Below are 7043 nucleotides of genomic sequence, written 5' to 3' on the forward strand. Positions count from 1 at the left end.
CATTCCGATCGTGTGTCTACAATGTCAATATAATATGAAAAATATAATGTAAAAAATTTATGACTCAGTAGCTGAAAGGATAACGCGATGGCGTTTGAAGCGAAAGGTACTGGGTTCGAGTCCCAGAGTGAACATCAACTCTGAGATGCAGGTACATCCAGCTGACGAGTCCCAAATAGGACGAAATGCACATCCTGGATTCTACTGTTAGTCACTATTCATTTTTGCTTATAAAACTTCTTGTGATCAAATAAAGCGATTGATACGCCTAATTAATCTCAAAATACATTACGTTCAGATAATTGAAAGTTTGAGAAACTCTATCACTATGTTGTCAAGTCGGTGGAATAGAAAAATGATTGGTCTGATTAGGGTCCGTGTCTCGTAGAATCATTTTATTACCGGTATGATCTTTCGAACTACCGTGTGTAATCACTGTATAACAGAAAACCTAACAATTATCCATAGCCATTCCATTTTTCGATCAACATAATGTATACAACATTAATATGATTAGCATTTAACTTTAGTTTTAATAATGATGATCAAATTTATTAGTTTATAACAATGTTTAATGCAATTCAGTTAATAATAAATAAACACATTACAGTACTAGATCCATTCAGTAAATTAGAAGACTGGTGGAATCTCACTGATAGACTATTTATCAAATCTAGAATAAAAGGAATTTTAATTCAACGATTCTACTAATCAAATCTTCAATGCTTATTACCGTAATCATATATTCTGAATTCAATGTAATTTATTACAATGTTTATGTACTGACTTTTATACATATACAAATATGATTTATGATTAATTTTTTGAATAAAGAGATTATTGAACAAGTAAATCAGTTCGTCTTCTTTCTTTACTTTTATTATACTTTGTAATTGTAGTATTAATATCATGTATTAATTCATAGTTGAAATCATGAGTCAATTGAAGCTAGACCATCATGAAAAACCTGGAAGCACTGGACAGTCGTTTCGCCCTATTGTGGGATTCCTCAGCAGTGCGCATCCACGATCCCACTAGAATGGTTGTTCAACCTCGTGGATTGGTTGAAGTTAGACAATAACACCGTTGGATGCCGGCCGGCTCAGTGTTCTATTGGTTAAGCGCTCGCGCGCGAGACTGACAGATCCTGGGTCCGAATCTCACGAGGCCGGATCGTGGATGCGCACTGCTGAAGAGTCCCATAATAGGACGAAACGACCGTCCAGTGCTTCCAGGTTTTCCTTGGTGATCTAGTTTCAATTGATTCATGATCTCAACTATTGAAATAATGATTATTTTGTAAATAAGTTAAACGTTTCGAAATATTTTGGAATACAAGATTATACAATGCATTACATGTATTATTTGTTTTTATTCATTTTCGAAATATTAATAACAGTATAAATGGATTGTAGAGTCAAGGATGCCCGTTTCGTCCTATTTGAGGCTCATCTATTTGATCCACTTTCATACTAATATCGATGTTTACAATGGAACTTGAACTCGGAACCTTCGGTTTCAAAAATCCAATACGTTGTGCATCCAGTTACAGAGTTCAGATGGCTACTACAGGGCATAATGTTCATATCATTAGTATTAGAGACGTATGTTATTCTATTGTCGTCTATAACTAGACAGTTAACAGAAAAACTACACCAAAGGTCATTCAAAATTTCATCCATAATATCAGTAATCAGATCACTTAAATCATTACTGATAACAATAAAATATTTAAAGTCAGTTGTGTAAAACCAAAAACATTAACCAACTAGTAAAAATCACAAACTCAGAAATAAAAGAAATTGAGAAAAATAGATGTTCATTGGGATTTTTAAAAAAAGAAATGAATAAACTATTCTGTAGTATCAGTCAGTCAGCTACAACGTAAGACCAGACAAATATATGAATCGGTCCAAGTTGCCACACCTCATTAGAACAGCAAGATGGACATCGAATTCGTAGAAGTAGTTACTTCAATGGTAGTGATATATAAAAGAAAGATTGTGTATGAGGATATGGTACATGAAGAAAGAATTAGTTGGTAGAAAGAAAGATATAAAGCAATTTTAACCTCAAGGTTTAACGGAAGATAAAGAGTGTATACACCTGCGCTATTGTGATCGATTCTGAGCCATTTCACTCAGAGTCTCCAAACATTGGTTACGATAGTCACGCGGACCCCAACGAAGTAGTCTGCATCTACCAACATGGCTCAGACTGATTTTAAAATAAAAGATAGCGTTTACTTATTTGATCCATGAATAGCATTTCAGCAAATTGAGAAGAAAATTGACATCTTTAATTAAATCATTTACATTCGTCTGTTAATTGGTACCATAACATTGCTCAATGAATTCACATAATTCTCTTGTATGTATTACCTTTTAACAAGAATATTAATAAAGTGCATAGTATAAATGAAGGCAATACTAAGTTCTGTGATTTCTATATTTATAGTAAAATAAATTTCATTTTGGTTTTATAGGATTTCATGGAAAACAACTAGGAGTTCGATAATTGAATATTTAATTAACTGTGACTATCCAACAAATATATATATATATATATATATATATATATATATACTGATTTTAAAATTATGTTTCATAACCCATTAAAATCGATTGCTGTTTGAGATCACGAACCGAACAATGTTAGACCACCATTGGAGACCTAAAAGTACTGAAAGGCCTTTTTTTCCTAGTACGGGACTCCTCAGCAATGCGCATGCGCACGATCCCTCGCTTTGGGATCGAACTCAGGACTTTTGACTTTAAGCATGGATGCTAAGCCTTTAGACTACTGAATCGGTATCCAACGGTGCTCGTGTCCAAATTCAATCAATCCATCTTCTTGTATGTTCGGTGGGTAACTGTCTCACATTCGACACAGATTAGCTCCACTGGTCACGGTTTCGCACTAGAACTGTGAAAATTCTCTCTCAAAGTTAGTTACTAGAAAGCACACGATAATTATCAGCTTGTAGAGATTGTTGGGTTTCATTGAAATCACCAACGGATCAATATTAGACCATCATTACAACTCTTTAAAATAGTAGAATCTTAGAGTATCCATGAGGTAAAGCAAAAACTCTAGATACAAAAGGTATTTGCCCTGTCTTTGCCTATAACTTGGTCCTAACTTTTTATTACTGTTTTCATCCACTAGACCTAGACTTTTCAAACTAAACCTTAATCATAATAAATAATCAATGAGAAACAAGTAAGACGTTTAAGTCAAAATAGAGTATTATCTCCGGAACGTAAATGACCAATTATCATGTCGAAAACACTATTAGATACTTAAGACTAATATTAGAAATAGAATATTGGCTTTACAATTAACAGGTTTATTTTAAGATTAAGATACACATACATAGGTTATGAAAACTAATTTTAGTGATAAATTATAATATGAAATCTTTAAACTTATTCCAAACTATAGTTGACACTTTAAATCTTAATCCTTACCCCAGCTGTAATTCATAAACTCTGCATCTTAATTCTGATCATAATACCTAAACTCTAATCTTAACTTTAACCCCGAATCTTAATTCCAAAGTTAAGATCCTAGTCTTCATATTTTATCGATAGATTTTTTTGGAATAATTTCGTGTTTGATCGTTATCATTTTATTGATTATATTTTTCTGAGTGTCAGGAAAATAAGGAATTTGCTATTGTTTATCTATAATTCGAATTAAGTACCAATTTTAATCGTGATAAATGCGTCATTAAAAAAACTGCTGTTCTCTATGCTGGCTGTAGTTAAATCATTATCATTTACTTTAAAAGAAAATTATAACACATTTAATTTGTTAATATATCTAACAAAGTTCACTTTAGCAGACTTTAATCCTACTGTGCTCTGTGTTACTGATGTCGACAGATATAAGTTATATGTAGTACCAATTGAAATTCGAATGCCTGAGGGCAGAAGATTGAGAAACTTGAAGAGAAGAGAATGAGAACAGAGAGTGATTGATATGGAAATGAAGTAACAATGAAGTCTGAAACAGTTGATGGGTATTTTGCAAATGAAGTGTTTAATGTATGGTTCTCAGATTTTACTAAGTCGTTCCATATTTTGTATTCAGATATACTCGATTGTCGCCACTTGTGTTCTTGTTCACCACACTACAACAATGGTATGGTTAGCTTTACTGGAATTGAGTTTTTATATGGAAGGTTTGATGTATTTACAGTTTTCACTCACTGATTTATTTTGAAATACCGCCGAATATTATATTAATAAAATACGGATAAAACGTGGGATTCGACTAGCCTAATAGGTCAATTAGAGACACTCGAAACTTAACGGAATCATCACAACAATTCCGAACATGATTACAGAATTCAAGCCAGTTTACAATCACAACCCAGTTGATACAAAGAGTGAAACAATGTTGAACTCATTAGCGTACATTATTTGAGAAGACATGATTCACAATTTATTTTGACTTAACATTTCTGACAGAGTTGCTAATAATGTGAAGTATAAGATGGAAATAAAATGAGTGGTCAGAAGTAACATAATTTTAAGTACAGCATTTTTCTCGGAATATACACCATAATACACTTAGTATTGTTTGTTTGAATCTTCCCATTGATGCTTAGGACTGCAACTCGTCAGTCTCTGATTGGCATATGTGCATACTGTGCGTATAGCCTTAATTCACAAGCATTGTAAGCAAAGATGGATAGCTGAGTGGATAACGCGATGGCCTTTGAAGCGAGCGGTACTGGGTTCGAGTCCCAGAGTGAACATCAACTCTGAGATGCAGGTACATCCAGCTGACGAGTCTCAAATAGGACTAAACGCGCGTCCTGGATTCCACTACTAGCCACTATCCATCTTTGCTTATATACCATAATAGTTGTTAATCTTGTATGAATATAGTCGCCTTCAATAAGTACTGTATGTATAACATAAGTACACTAAGTTGGAATAACTAAAACGCTATGAGCATTTGAAAATGACATATGTCATTCAGAAAGTCGCTCAAGGATCATTGAAAAAGCAGAAGTGCTAAAATTTTCAGTTCATCAATTATTGTCCGATTAAAAGGAGCATATTATGAGGAATCTACGAAATCTATTTATGGAACGTTTGCTATTAAGAAATAAAATATGCGAAGGAATCACACACATAAACATTAGTATTATTTGAACACTAAGCTCTGTATCAAATGTCATTAGCTGACGAAGAATAAATGAATGGTAACTGCTAGGAATTATTTATGGACTATTATTACATATATTCTTATTGGATAACTAATAAGTAACTATAATATTTGTATATTTATATTCCATTCATTATAAACTTTTATTCAACCTATTGACTACTATTATACGATGTACTATTCTTAAGTTATTCCCGACCTATTAGTAACAGTATCTCGCAATCATAGCCACTTCTGACTCGATTCTTGTACAACTATTATTTTCTTTTTTATGGTATGATGCAGTCTAATTTGTTTGTATATAAACCCAGTATGTCTGAAATACATGCTTAATTCATATAGTGGAAGCTGATATCATTGTTCTGGGTTCAGCAGGGAGGGCTAAAGGAGAAGGACCAATGAGGACTTTAGGCTGCTAATCCCGGTCAACTCGTCATTGGTTTGGAACAGTGCTAAGATTGTATAAGCTGTGTTCTGATTGACAATCTTATCACCTGACAATTAACAGGCCACGAGTCATGACAGCAACCTAGGAAACTAAAAAACCTGTAGCTTCTCCTCCATCCATCTATTTATTTTAAACCAGATCTTTTAATTCTTGGGTGTGAATAAATGACATTACATTTATTTTCCATTAGAGATATCCTAATTATCAAAGTATTTTAATTTGATCTTTATTGATAGTATAATTGCACTGATAATCATACCCTGATTTCTTAATATAATTATCGTTTGAAATACACTTTATTATGGATTGCAATCAACAACAAAACTAAGAATTAATAGACAAGATGAGCAGTTTGTAAATTCTTAACGTGATCAAATCCACTAGCGAATTCGGTACCTTTAGGCCGCTTAATCGGAACCCAAGTTTAATTGCAGTCAGCGATAGTACATAAAATTCGATCATTTCCGCCAGCAATATACCTTTCTTACTCCTAACAAGAATCGATGTCATAAAAAACTATCAATGAATAGTCATGTTACCTACTTATTTATTTTCATTCTATGATATGAGAATCATGATGATGAAAGTCTTAATGTCTTCAAGCACTTCTACGAGCCAAGATTAACTTTTATTCACTGCATCAGAAATGATCCATTTCGAATGGAATCTTCAATAGAAACTTTTATTGTATGATAAATTCGATCTTTAGAGATTTAATTACCAAATAAAGTGTACCCCGTACAAAGCTCTCCATATCATGGATACCAGTTGATTAAGTCAATCATTCAATTATAAACAATGTAGATTGGATTGGTTCAGGTTGTTATACTACATTAGCATAACATTATCAAGACGAATGCCAGAAATAGTGGCATTATCAGCAACATTAGGGAAGATTATGCACAGACAATATGATTTAAAAAAGAATAAATTGGTGGGATAATACCTGTAAGTCCGTATATCAATATCTAATGGAAAATAGAGAACAGATGCATCTGAGCCATTGCGACCGATTTTCAACTATGTTATCCAACGTCTTCAACTAACAGTAACGATAATCCCGTGAACCACAATCAGGTACCTTGCATCTATGAAAAAGGTTTACATTACTAGTTGATGACTTTATGGACTAGTACGACATCTAGGTTCTTTTTAACTTACTCCTAAACTAGCAGACATCGTGCGTCAGATTAAGGCAGTGATTAGGGATACCTAATACATACATATCTCAACCATCTCAGTCAATGAAGACTCACTGACTTATCAAGTCATTTATTATTTTTATTAATTACTCTCTGTTTAAATTCAACAATACCCACTAGCTGATATTACATTTTAAAGCCTGGACAAAATAAATTGGAGGAAAAATCAAAATTTGTCAAACTAAGAAAAAGAGAATTCAGCGAAGAAAATT

General features: G+C 33.0%; 1 non-coding gene across 1 annotated transcript; it reads left to right on the plus strand.

The window, feature by feature from the left end:
* The first annotated feature begins 4693 nt into the window (after positions 1–4693).
* On the plus strand, positions 4694–4764 carry Smp_tRNA_01183_Pseudo_TTG.1.1. The gene has a single exon. It is a non-coding gene (tRNA).
* The last annotated feature ends 2279 nt before the right edge of the window (positions 4765–7043 follow it).

Source organism: Schistosoma mansoni (assembly GCF_000237925.1).
Source record: "Schistosoma mansoni, WGS project CABG00000000 data, supercontig 0284, strain Puerto Rico, whole genome shotgun sequence".
Lineage (NCBI taxonomy): Eukaryota > Metazoa > Platyhelminthes > Trematoda > Strigeidida > Schistosomatidae > Schistosoma > Schistosoma mansoni.